The sequence below is a fragment of the Calliphora vicina genome, chromosome 1 (genome assembly GCF_958450345.1).
Source record: "Calliphora vicina chromosome 1, idCalVici1.1, whole genome shotgun sequence".
NCBI classification, from domain to species: domain Eukaryota; kingdom Metazoa; phylum Arthropoda; class Insecta; order Diptera; family Calliphoridae; genus Calliphora; species Calliphora vicina.
In genome coordinates this window covers 134,791,621-134,804,300 of record NC_088780.1, presented here as the reverse complement: position 1 = coordinate 134,804,300, position 12,680 = coordinate 134,791,621, and positions in this window count along the sequence as shown.

Here is a 12,680-nt window from a genome sequence, read left to right as displayed (position 1 = left end):
AAGTTCTTTCGATAAATAAGGGTATATCGAACGTGACATAAAACGGAACTCATTTTGAGGTACATGTAGAAATATGGGAAAATTTTCGAATCGTGAGAGGCGTTATGTTTTCTCTTAATTTCTTACCAAATAATTTTCCTTTACAATCTGTCATATTTAAATAAAAACAATAACTGGATGATTTTATAATAAATAAAATTTAATATCGTATGTGACATACCGTACGTGACAGATTTTTCTCTTATAATAAAACAATATATATTCTGTAAATATGTATATTAGAGTGTCCCGAAAATTTTTTTTTTTGGAATTTCGGAACGCATACCCTCTGAAATTAACCCTTAATAGCACTTGGGGTTAAAAAGACACTCAGCTTTTAAAATCACGAAAAACACATTCGATATGAATGGTGCTAACTTTAATGTTTTTCAGAGTTAAGTAAACTCAATCATTAAAATTGTTTTTTAAATTTAATAAATCAAAAGTACACTAAAGGGTTAAAATCAATTTTATTATTCAAAAATCCTCAATAAGTTATTAAAGCAAAAATCAGGTATAAATACATATTTTGCCGTTTGAAAAATGTGTTGTCAAAATTGAACAAAATTGTGAACATTTTTCAAAATGGCTTCTAATACACAACACAATATTTTAAAGTTTGTTTCCTATAAAAATCAAATTTTCATCAGTACTATTGAAATGGACTATTTTTTAATGGTTTTAAAAGTTTGGGGTAATTTTAACCCCAAGTGCTATTAAGGATTAATTTTAATTTTTGTGCTGTTATTATAAATACTAGACTTCATGTTATACTTTTCTTTCGCTATTTTTCCATATATTGAAATTTTTTTTGAAAAATTTTTTTTTTTTATTGAAAAATTTGACTTTTGACCTTCTCGATTTAAGGGTTGACGTTTTCCAATTTTAGTAAACCTTTCAGACCATATTTAAAATTACATGGACTATAATATTCTGAATAGCTTTTACTTAAAAATCATAACAGTAAGGAAATTCGGCTCATTCGCCAAAAATATGGCCAAAAAATTAGTTTTTCTCGAAAATCGCTAAATTTAAATCGCAGGTACGGAAAAACTATAGGAGGTATTGACATAATTTTTTCACATTTTTATTCCCTATTATGTTGTCAATAAATCCCCAAGTGATGATCAACAAATTCTGAAATTTGTTTAACAAAATTTTTAAAAATTTTAAATTGGAGTTTTGAAACTGCCGTTAAAAAAAATATTTTTTTTGGTCATACCTGCGAATAGGTTAACAGTATCCTACGAAGACAAAAACTCATATACAAGTAAATATGTATATATTTTAAGTAAAAATGAGCTCTTATTTTAATATTTCTCAAAATATGTTAATTTTGTTCCTACGTTTCCTGTTCTACTGGCCTGAGACACGTTAATGGCCTGGCGATTTTTCAATAACTTTAACATTTTTTAACCAATTTTTGTGTTTTATATCTTATTAGAACGACAATTACGTACGCATATCGATTCATTTAAATTAAATTGCAAAAGTAATTATTTAATGGCAATATTTTTACAAAAACTGAAAAAATTGCATTTTTTCTCCTTGTAAATGCACCACAAAACTAAATCGCAAGTCGGCACGGGTTACAATCATGATAGAAAGACAAAATTTCATATTTAACTATAGTTTTATATATATATAAAAAAATTAGAGGGTGTGCGTTCCGAAATTCCAAAAAAAAGTTTGTTTGGGACACTCTAATGTATATGTATACAAAAACTAAAAAAATTAATTGAAAATATACATTCGGTTTCAATAAACGATTTGATAATAGCAAAAAAACAATCAGAGTCAAATTCATTTCACACTATATTCTAATTGGGAGCTTAGTTTTAATCGCAATTTTAGCCTAAAACAAGCCAATTAAATTAAAAAATTAAATATAGTCAGTTTAAACTATTATTATGCCAATAAAATGTAACAATCTCTAAATACTTAAAGGGGGGTCAGACGGCATGTATTGCTTGTGTTTTGTGCCATGTATTGGGACATTTTTCCACATGTAAACATATACATACCGTGTGATCCATATGCAACTTTGTGTATGTAAAATACATGTATATTAGTCGTGACATTTTTAGCATTTAGAGCATGTTCTATTTTCGTGTGTATAACAGTGTCGTATTTTGAAATACAACACTTTGTGATTGCAAAATAAAAAACACAAAACAAAAAAGAGTAAAGAAAAATCATAACAAAATAAGTTTCATTGCATTAAATATAGAAACTAATAGAGGTTATGTCACATGCAATTACATCTGTACGTTTGAACGTGGAAATTATCAATCTTATGTATAACGTGAATTTTGACATACACATGGAATTCCATATGTATCGAATACATATCCCAATACATACGGAATACATACATGCAGTCTGACCCCCCTATTACACATAGTAATATTTTAGTGTTTTCTCCTATTCAAATTATCTTGAAAAAAAGTTTCAAAGGTTTTTGGGTTTTCGATCGTGGTAGTCATTCTCGTGGAATTGCCCATATACATGTATCTACAAATCACACGTTAATAATAATTAGTTTACAAACTTAACTGGCTGTTTAGTGCCACTTAATGATACAAAAATGCCCAATACATGTGAAATAAATAAATAAATCTGGTGGTTGGTACGAAAATACCAACTGTGTTGTGATGGTACCCTTTACTGCACTCATGTAATGAGATTAATTATCGACACAGTGAATGTACTATTTGCTGTAAATTACAATAAGTGTATTAATTATACTCACCAACATTTACAAATCACGGATTTGTAAATGTTTGTATTACAGATGTATAGAAAAGTTCCACAACATTCACTAAGTAGGTATATACTTAGATAGAGATTGTTTATTAGATGGTTGGCTTGGTTAAAAAGTATTTTGAAATAAAATATTCAAAAGAAAATATCAAGGTTGGCTTCCGATTTAAAACGGCTATAAGGTAGTGGCAGGGACCGTAAATAACGATAACTTTGAAATCAAAACCTCTCTATTTTAGAATCAACGGAGACCTGTATGCTGTTATAAACCAATTACAATTTTTCACGGGAATTCCCGGGAACGTAAATCCCGGGATTTCCGCAAAATTTTCAATCCCGAAATTCCGGGAAATTGTGCGAGAATTCCCGGGAATTATTTTTTTTAGTTTTATGTGATGCTTTTTGAACTTGACTTTCTCTAAAACAAGCTTTAAGCTCCAAAACAAATGCAGAATATACATACAACAAAAAAGATTTAACTCAAATAGACCATTCATTCATTATTGAAATCATTCCAAAAATATTCAGGGCTGTCACAGAATTCCATTCCCATCGAAAGTGGTATTACTTATTTTAGTATTTTGCTTTTTCACAAAGAGTAAAACGAAACTTTTTGGAATAAAACCGCCTTCCGCGGAATTGAATTTTGTTTAATATTATTGGGTTTTCCTCCAGTATTAATTAACATCTTCACTTAATTTTTGATTTAATAAGCAAAACATTGCCAATTCAATATTAAAAAAAAATATATATTTATTTTTTGCGAATTAACTAATTAATTAATTGTGTTCCATCGGCTTCAACATGCGGTAGATGATTTGTTGGGTTCAGAAGTGATGATTTTGACACGCAAGACAAAGATCGCCCAGGCCAGCTAAAAAAGAATTGGAGGCGTTGCAAACTAAACAAGAGCTGGCAAAATCATTGGGACCTACTCTAGCAGCAATTTCAAAATCTTTGTGAACAGCAGGTTTCATCCAATAGCTGGGAAATTGGGTACCATACGAATTGAAGCCGAAATACATTGAAATACGATTTTGCTTGTCCGAAATGATGATAGAACGCTATAAAAGAAGCAATTCTTGCGATGAAAAATGGATTCATTACAATAACCTGAAATGTAAGAGATCGTATGTGAAGCCCGGTCAACCAGCCGAATCGACACCAAATATCCATGGCGGTAAGATAATTATCTGTATTTGGTGGAAGGAAAAGATTCATTTCTATTATGTGCATCACAGAGAATCTGTACCAATTGCAACTGATTAGTTTAAAGCGAGCATTGACCGAAAAACACCCAGAATATAAGGCCAGATATGCAACCGTAATATTCCCTCATTACAACGCTTGGCCACATGTTGCAATACCTGTTGAAAAGTATTTAGAATGAAGTGGTTAAGAAGTTTTGCCTCAACCGCTTTATAGTCCAGACCATGCCCCATCCGACTGCTATTTGTTTCGAGCGATGCAGATTGCTCTCTAGTATACGCTCCATTTTGAAACAGGGTATCCGATATTGGCTTGATACGTACTCAACAACTTCAAATTTCACGAAGTACTACGCAGCGAATTTTGACCAAAGACCTCCACCTTCATGCGTACAAAATTCAGCTTACTCAGGAGCTCAAACCAGCAGACCATGGAAAGCTCCGGTAATTCGGTTTCGAAAAAAGTCATCTTCTCCGATGAAGCGCATTTCCATCTGAATGGCTTCGTGAATACACAAAATTATGGAATTTGGGGCTCAGAATATCCTCATGCAATCCATGAGAAACAAATAAACCCACAACGAGCAACTATCAGGTGGGGATTTTGGTCAGACGACGTGATTGGGCCTTACTTTTTTGAAGATGATGCTGAAACTGCAGTGCCTGTGAAGGGAATTCATTGCAGGAACGAATTGCTACTATCATGAAAAGTCTTTTAGTTATGGTTGGAAAAGAAAAAAAATTGGGTTCTTGAATGGGCTATCATAAAAAGTCAGTTGCTGCGAATAAGGTTTCCAATGAAAATAAACACTGAAGGATCATTCCAGAAGACTGATGTCAAAACATTTCCGACCAGTGATCAGCTGTTTCCTATTCATATCATCCATGCACGCCGTTGACGGTGATGGCCTGGCCAAAATCCATACCAATCAATGAAAGGCCTATCGATCCCGCGTGATATGGCCACGCCCTCAAATTGCTCAAGCAGAATGTCCAAAGTGGGATGTAGCGCGGTCCGATTGAAACCACATGTCTTTGGTGTCCATTTCATCCAATTCAGGCCAAAATAAGTTGGAAATCGACTTATAGCGCTCGCCCTTGACGGTGATGGCCTGCCCAATGTCGTTCTCAATGAAATATGAAGCGATGACGCCGCCAGGCCAAAATCCACACCAAATGGTGAATGCATAGGGCTGGATGTCTTGTGGATTGGCATCGTTCCAAATTCGAATATTTTGTTTTTTTGACGTATTCATTCATCCAGAAATGGGCCTCAACGTAAAAAGGGCGAAGCCCCCGGAACATCCATTTTGATAAAATTTTATCATTTGCACATGTTGTTGAACGCCTGTTGGAAGACCCTTTAGGATTCCAGAAATAATTCACCACAAAGAATGTCCCACAAAATACCAAAAATCCCATTTTGATAAAACAATTCTATCATTTGCATATGTATATTGCTGACTGCTATCAACTGTCAAAAATTCGAAAGTCCCAGTACAGCAGTACAGAAATAATTCACTACAAAGAATGACCCAGTAAGTACTAAACATCCCTTATATGTAGTACCAATTTAAAATATTCCCAATAAGCATTTTTACTGGAATTCAAGGTGAAATCAAGCGTAATTCCAGCTTTGAATTATAGGCAAGCAATTGCATTACAATTGTATTGCACATTATTTCAATAGCATTCTCCATTAAAGAGGAAACATAAATTCAAGCCATATGAGTTTTGTTTGAAAAATATTTAATTTTGTCAAATATTTTTCAACTTTAAAACATACATAATTACTATTGCATTCAAGTTAAATTTTAACAAAATTTTCAAGTGCTTGAATTTTTGTGGCTTTAGTTCTAATTATACCCTCCACCACCATAAGTGGTGAATGAGGGTATATATAAGTTTGTCATTCCGTGTGTAACATTGAGAAATATTCATCTGAGACCCAACAAAGTATATATATTATTGATCCTTATGAAATTCTAAGTCGATTGAGCCATGTCCGTCTGTCTGTCCGTCTGTCTGTCTGTGTAAAACACGCTCACGTCCAAATAGGCAAACAAAATTGGTAAACTTACAAACAAAATGTTTATTGTTCTCCTAAGCAGTTTGGTATTGAAAATCAGCAAAATCGGTTCAGTGGAACCAGAGTTATGAACCAAAATGCGAGACAACCTAAAAAAAAACTTGATAATTTTAACATAGTTTTCCTTATTTGTGCAAATATATTGCAGATAATACCATAAAATTTTACACACGTTATTTTTATGTTAAAGGGACTAACTCTGGCGAAAATTATAAGAATCGGTCCATGATTTATCCTAGCTCCCATACAAATTTCTTCCCGAAATATGGTTATATGGTCTGTAAATGCCTACAAAATTGCAGTATCCACACAAAATTCAGAAAAAATAAGTTTCGTGCTTAAAAAAATTACAACCCAACATTTTTTGTGGATCGGCCCATATTTGACCGTAGCCCCCATATAAAGTTCATTTCCGAAAACCACTTAAATAAGCATAAATGTCTTATAAATATAGCTATTAAGTTGAAATTCGTCATAAATAGTCCACATATGTACCAAAATCGCTGTACCTAATTCTATGAAGATCGACCGATAATTGGTTATAGCTCCCATATAAGGACCACTTCCGAAAAACACAATAACCTACATAAATATCTAAAAAATATCAATATCAAAACAAAATTTTACATAGATCCATAATTTATACTTAGAAATCATACTACAGGATTTTGTGAAAATCGGTCCATATTTGACCATAGCTCCCATATAAGGTCCGCTTCCGAAAATCCATTAAGTACTCATAAATCTCTTATAAATATCGTTATCATGCTAAAATTCGACAAAAATAATACTCATATACATAGAAATCACTGTACTAAATTGTAAGCAGATTGGCCGATAATTGGTCATAGCTCCCCTATAAGGCCCATTTCCGAAAAAGATATTAACCTTAAAAAATATTTAAAACATATCGATATCAAAATGAAATAACGCACAGGTCAGTAATTTGTATCCAGTAATCATACTTTTGAATTTGTTGAATATCGGTCCATATTTAACCATAGCTCTCATATAAGGTCCACTCCCGAAACTCACTAAAATCCTCATAAATTTGTTACAAATATAGTTATCAGGTTGAAATTCGAAACAAATTTATTCAATATATACAAAAATCGATGTACCAAATTTTATGATGGTAGGCCATTATTGGTCATAGTCTCCATATAAGAACCTCTTCAGGAAAACACATTAACCTGCACAAATATCCAAAAAAATCTGTACTGAACCAAAATTTTACACCGATCAGTAATTTGTATCCAAGAATCGAGCTACAAGATTTTTCAAATATTCATCCATAATTCGGCATAGCTCCTATATAAGGTCCACTTTTTTTAATAGCGTTGTTTATATGAAATTCTATAAAAATAGGCCTCATATACTTAGGACTATAATAGGTCATAGCTAGTACACTGATCAGTAATTTGTATTCAAAAATCATAATACTGAATTTTGTGAATATCGGTACACAATTGGCCACAGCACCCATATAAGTCCATAAAAATCACGTTAAAATATTTTATGACAATCAATACACAACAGGTCATAGCTCCCATAAAAGTCCCACAACCAAATATTTTTATACTCTGTTTCTTCACTTGAGTTTAACAGGGAAAAATGTTTATCCAAACGTATTAACTAATTATTATGTATATAAATTGTTAAATTTCATACGTTCTAATAGGAATTTAAATTATAAATTGCTGAATTAAATACAATTTTTTGTACACTTGAAATAAAATATCTTCTGCGTAAACTAGTCTTTCTAACAATTGTTATACATATTATTTCAGTTGTTATACCATCATATTAAGGTGGAGGGTATTTAAGATTCGGCACGGTCGAATATAGTACTCTTACTTGTTGGGTTTATATTTACATAAAATCAAATAAATTTGTTTCAAATGCTTATATGGAATTTTAGAAAAATGCAGCTAATAATTCGGAATTACTGTATTTTGTATTATAAATACATTGAATGGGTAATCATGTTAATAAATCAAAATAATTTTATTTAATTACTTTGTAATTATTAATATTTGTTGTAAAGAGAAGACAAATGCTGATGAGTAACTTAATTGTATGTCCACAATTGTATTTCAACTATTAAGCTATTAAGTATAACATGCATCCCTGAAGAGTAAATAACTAAATTAAGTTGATAGCCTGTATTTTCTTTATTCAATTATGAACAAAGTATTTAATGACTGACAATGAACTTGCTGTTGATACGAAACATTTTTCTCAATATGTAGGCCAAATTATTTGTTTCTAGGCTCAATAAACAAAAAAGCTAATAATAATTATTAATTTAATATAATTATAAATAAATGAAAAAACCTAAACATTTAAAACTTGTTTTAGAAAAATCCATTAATCAAAATTATTTAAAGAAACATTTTACGATTAATTCGTGATAAAATGACAAGTGTAAAATGTTTGTAAATAATGAATACCTATGTAATTCATTATTTTCTTAATTGAGATTTGTTTAATATAGTTAAAATAATTTACCTAAACTCGATTTTGTTTAAAATGCAGTTTTCCCTTTTAAATAAATATAACAGCAATCCCTCGATTTACGTTGAATGATGACGAAAGGAACACAAATTTTGATGATTTAAATCGAGGGATTTTTGCATATAGGACATTATTCATTCGAATAATGATCGTTCCATTAATCGAATAATTTCTTACGAATAATTATTCGAACATCAATTGTATGTAGAATAATCGAATAAAACGAATAAATATACATATTTATTTAAATTTATTAAATTGCTTAAAATGTTTCATAATTGTAAATTTAAATAAGTAATAATGACTTACAAAAAGTGTATTGTTTTTGAAATTCGACAAATAACTAAAGATAAAGGGAGTCTTTCGATCATATATAAATATTGCTGCAAGAAGTTACAATTCTAAAAACTAGTCTTACAAAATGTTTAATTTAGAACTTGAACCAACGAAAATAATAAGAATGGAATAAAATATTTGTAAAAAAAAACTGAATTTGAGATTGATTTCGAAACAGAAATTTTAGCTTTTAAGCATGAACGTAATATTAGCAAAATCGCAATTAATAATCAAAATACTAACTTAGATTAAAGTGGTATTGAAAGTAATGGCGAATGGGATTTTGAAACGGTCGTCGTTAATAAATCTAATGATAAAAATATAATATTGCAAAGAAAAACATGGATTTCATCTTATACCAGATGTTAAACATCGTCAGACATCTTTGTCTAACATGGTAATAAACTTTTGGCGGCTTTATTAATGCGACAATCATGCACTGTCAGACTTCAAATTAGACACGTTCACTGACAATGATATCAAACTTCGGACAGATTTGTGTAATTCCCTAAGACCACTTGATTAAGCAAAGATTCGGCAACGTTGTTGATAGTGCTTGCGATAGTGATACTGCTATCGTTTAAAAAAACCGCATAAAAACGTACTTTTTAATTTTGTTTTTAACAAAAGTACAGGTCGCAATTTTGAAGATATTTCGATCAAATTTGGTACATATTATTTTTTCGGCTGAAATCGGTCCATTATTTCACCTAACCCCCATACAAATGTCCTTCCGAAATTGGACTTTATCGGTCATAAATGTTTAATTTATATAGGTATCTACACAAATTCCGCTCTAAATAAGTTTTATATATGGGGCATTTAATGAAGTGAACCAACTTTTGAAATCGATGTCTTCCGATGAAATTTGCACCAAGGTTAGTTCTATTGGATAGTAAAAAAGACACAATTTTTCAACAAGATCGGTCGAGAACTCTCTGAGTTATAGGGGATCAAATTTTGACATTTTGGTCAAACAGTTGTTTTTTATTATCCATGTAACTTATTCTTAGCAAAATGTGTCCCAAATAGTTTAGATAGATCTTTCTTCAATCTTTCGAAAAAAAATATTTAAAATTTGTAATATTTTTTTTCCAAAATCAAAAACGTTTTTGACTTTTTTTAAAATGGGCCCTTTTTTTCTTAAAATAAAGCTTAGATATTTTCCTTGAACACCTATTTGGTCGCTTAGTGGGATGCGAGTGGGATATCTATCAAAATAAATATTTTGTAACTCAAAACATACAATTTTTGATTTTTTTTTTTTCAAAATCAAAAACTTTGTTGACTTTTTTTTTCAAAATGGACCCTTTTTTAATTTTTCTTTTAGCTCAAACAAAAGCTTAGATATTATTCTTGAAGACTCTTTTTGGTCGCTTAGTGGGATGCGAGTGGGATATCTATAAAAATAAATATTTTTTAACTCAAGACTTACAATTTTTGACATTTTTTTTGAACAAAAAAGTTTTTTTCAAAATGGGCATTTTTTAAAAATTTTTTTTAGTCAAAAGAAAGCTTAGTTCCATTCCTTTAAGATATTTTTAGTTCCTTAGTGGGATATCTATCAAAATAAATATTTTATAACTCAAGAAATACAATTTTTGAAATTTTTTTGCAAAATCGAAATTTTTTTCCAATATGGGCCCTTTTTTAAATTTTTTTTGCTCAAAAGAAAGATGGTTTTGGTCGCGTAGTGGGATGCGAGTGGGATATATATCAAAATGAATGTTTTGTAACTCAAGACATACAATTTTTGTGTTAAAACATTTATTTTGATAGATATCCCACTCGTATCCCACTATGCGACCAAATTGGTATTAAAGGTAAAGAACAAAGCTTTCTTTTGAGCAAAAAAAAAGTTTAAAAAAGGGCCCATATTGGAGAAAAAATCGATTTTGCAAAAAAAATCAAAAATTGTATTTCTTGAGTTATATATACAAATTGTATATATACAAAATTCATGTCATCAAATTTTGTTACGATCGGTCCATAATTAGTCATAGCTGTGGAAGTGGAAGATTCGTATAAACGCAGACGTGAAATTTGTTTTAAAAAAAGTTAGCAAAAATAAAATATTATCAATTTTAGTTTTTTTTTCAACCAAATGTACGTTTCTAATAGTAACATCTCAATTTACTGCAACTTTTTCTATTTGAATCAATCAATTTCATCACTTTTTAAGATGCCCAAGGGAACTTTTTTGTACGATCAGGAAAAGATTCAAATTAAATTTTTTCACGACCAAGGATGTTCCAATAGAGAAATTGAACGTAAAATCGATCGTTGGGAAAGTGTGGTGCGAAATTTCTTGAAGAAAGGTCAAAATTATGGAGTTCGTAAACCTACAAAGGGAAATACAAAACTAACAAGAAGCCAACTTAATCTAATAAAACAAGAAGCAACCCGCAACAAATTGAATTCCACACAAATAAAGAATAAATTTAATCTTCCAGTGACTTCCAAACACGTTGTACACATTTTACGAAACGATGAAAACATAAAAAGGGAAAAAGCCGAAATGTAAACCAATGCTAAAAAAGCACCATAAAGAAAATCGTCTAAAATTCGCAAGAAAATATATGAAATGGAAAAAAGTAATTTTCTCTGACGAAAAAAAATTTAATTTAGACGATCCTGACTCATGCTATAGCATGAGATCAAACGATGTTCGGATGTCAAAAGGTAATTTCGGTGATGGAAGTGTTATGGTTTGGGCAGCGTTTTCTGCAGTTGGCCAGTCTGTTTTGTTCCGATAAAAATGAATAGTGCGATTTAAAACGAACTGTTGGAAGATGCTCTTCTCTCATTTATGGATGAAAAAATGGATGAAGATTGCATATTCAAACAAGATAATACTGCAATCCATGTTTCTAAGCAATCGAAATCTTGGTTTAATGGACATAGCATTCCTCTGTTGGACTAGCCGGCATGTAGTCTGGACTTAAACCCAATGGAGAACTTGTGGGGATACAGTTTATGCAAATAATGCCCAGAATGAAAGCATAATGACTGTGACAGAGCTGAAACTAAGAATTAAACAAGTCTGGGAGGAAATTGATTCCAATAAGTTAGAAAAATTAGTGGAATTAGTATTTTTGAAACAATCCATAGCAAAGAATCATCCACACATTATTAATAATGCTACAATGGCCCATAAATTAAAGTGCGTTTATAGGAAAATACCCTTAAAAGTGGCTGTTAATCTCGAAAATTAAGTAAAAAAAAATAAATAAAGTACAAAAGAATTTTTTTTTGTAAACAATATTTTAAGTGAAGTCTTAACTAATTTAATAAACAAATTTGTAGCCCCCCTAAATATGTTCATGTTTAATTTTTACACTCTTTTTAAAAAAAAAATAGTGTGCGTTTTTAGGAATATGCACCATGTAGTAAGAAACTTGTTACCATTGTCAGGTTCATGCAGATTTTTAAGTGGGCGAAATAAATAAAACTCAATTTCCCAAAAATTTTAATTATGCAAAAAAGTACCATTTGTTCTGCGGCTTCTCATATGTAAATTAATTTAAAAAATCTTAAAAAAATTAATTTACGCCGTTTTCTTCGAACGAAAATCGAGCGATTACTGTAAATAACAGGCCATACAACAGACTTATTTTAATATTTGTATTTTCACACTCTCACTAAAGGTATTTATAGACGGCAATACTCAGTATTAATATTTGTCAAAAACTCAAGTATCATAATACAATTTCATCGTCTAAACAAAA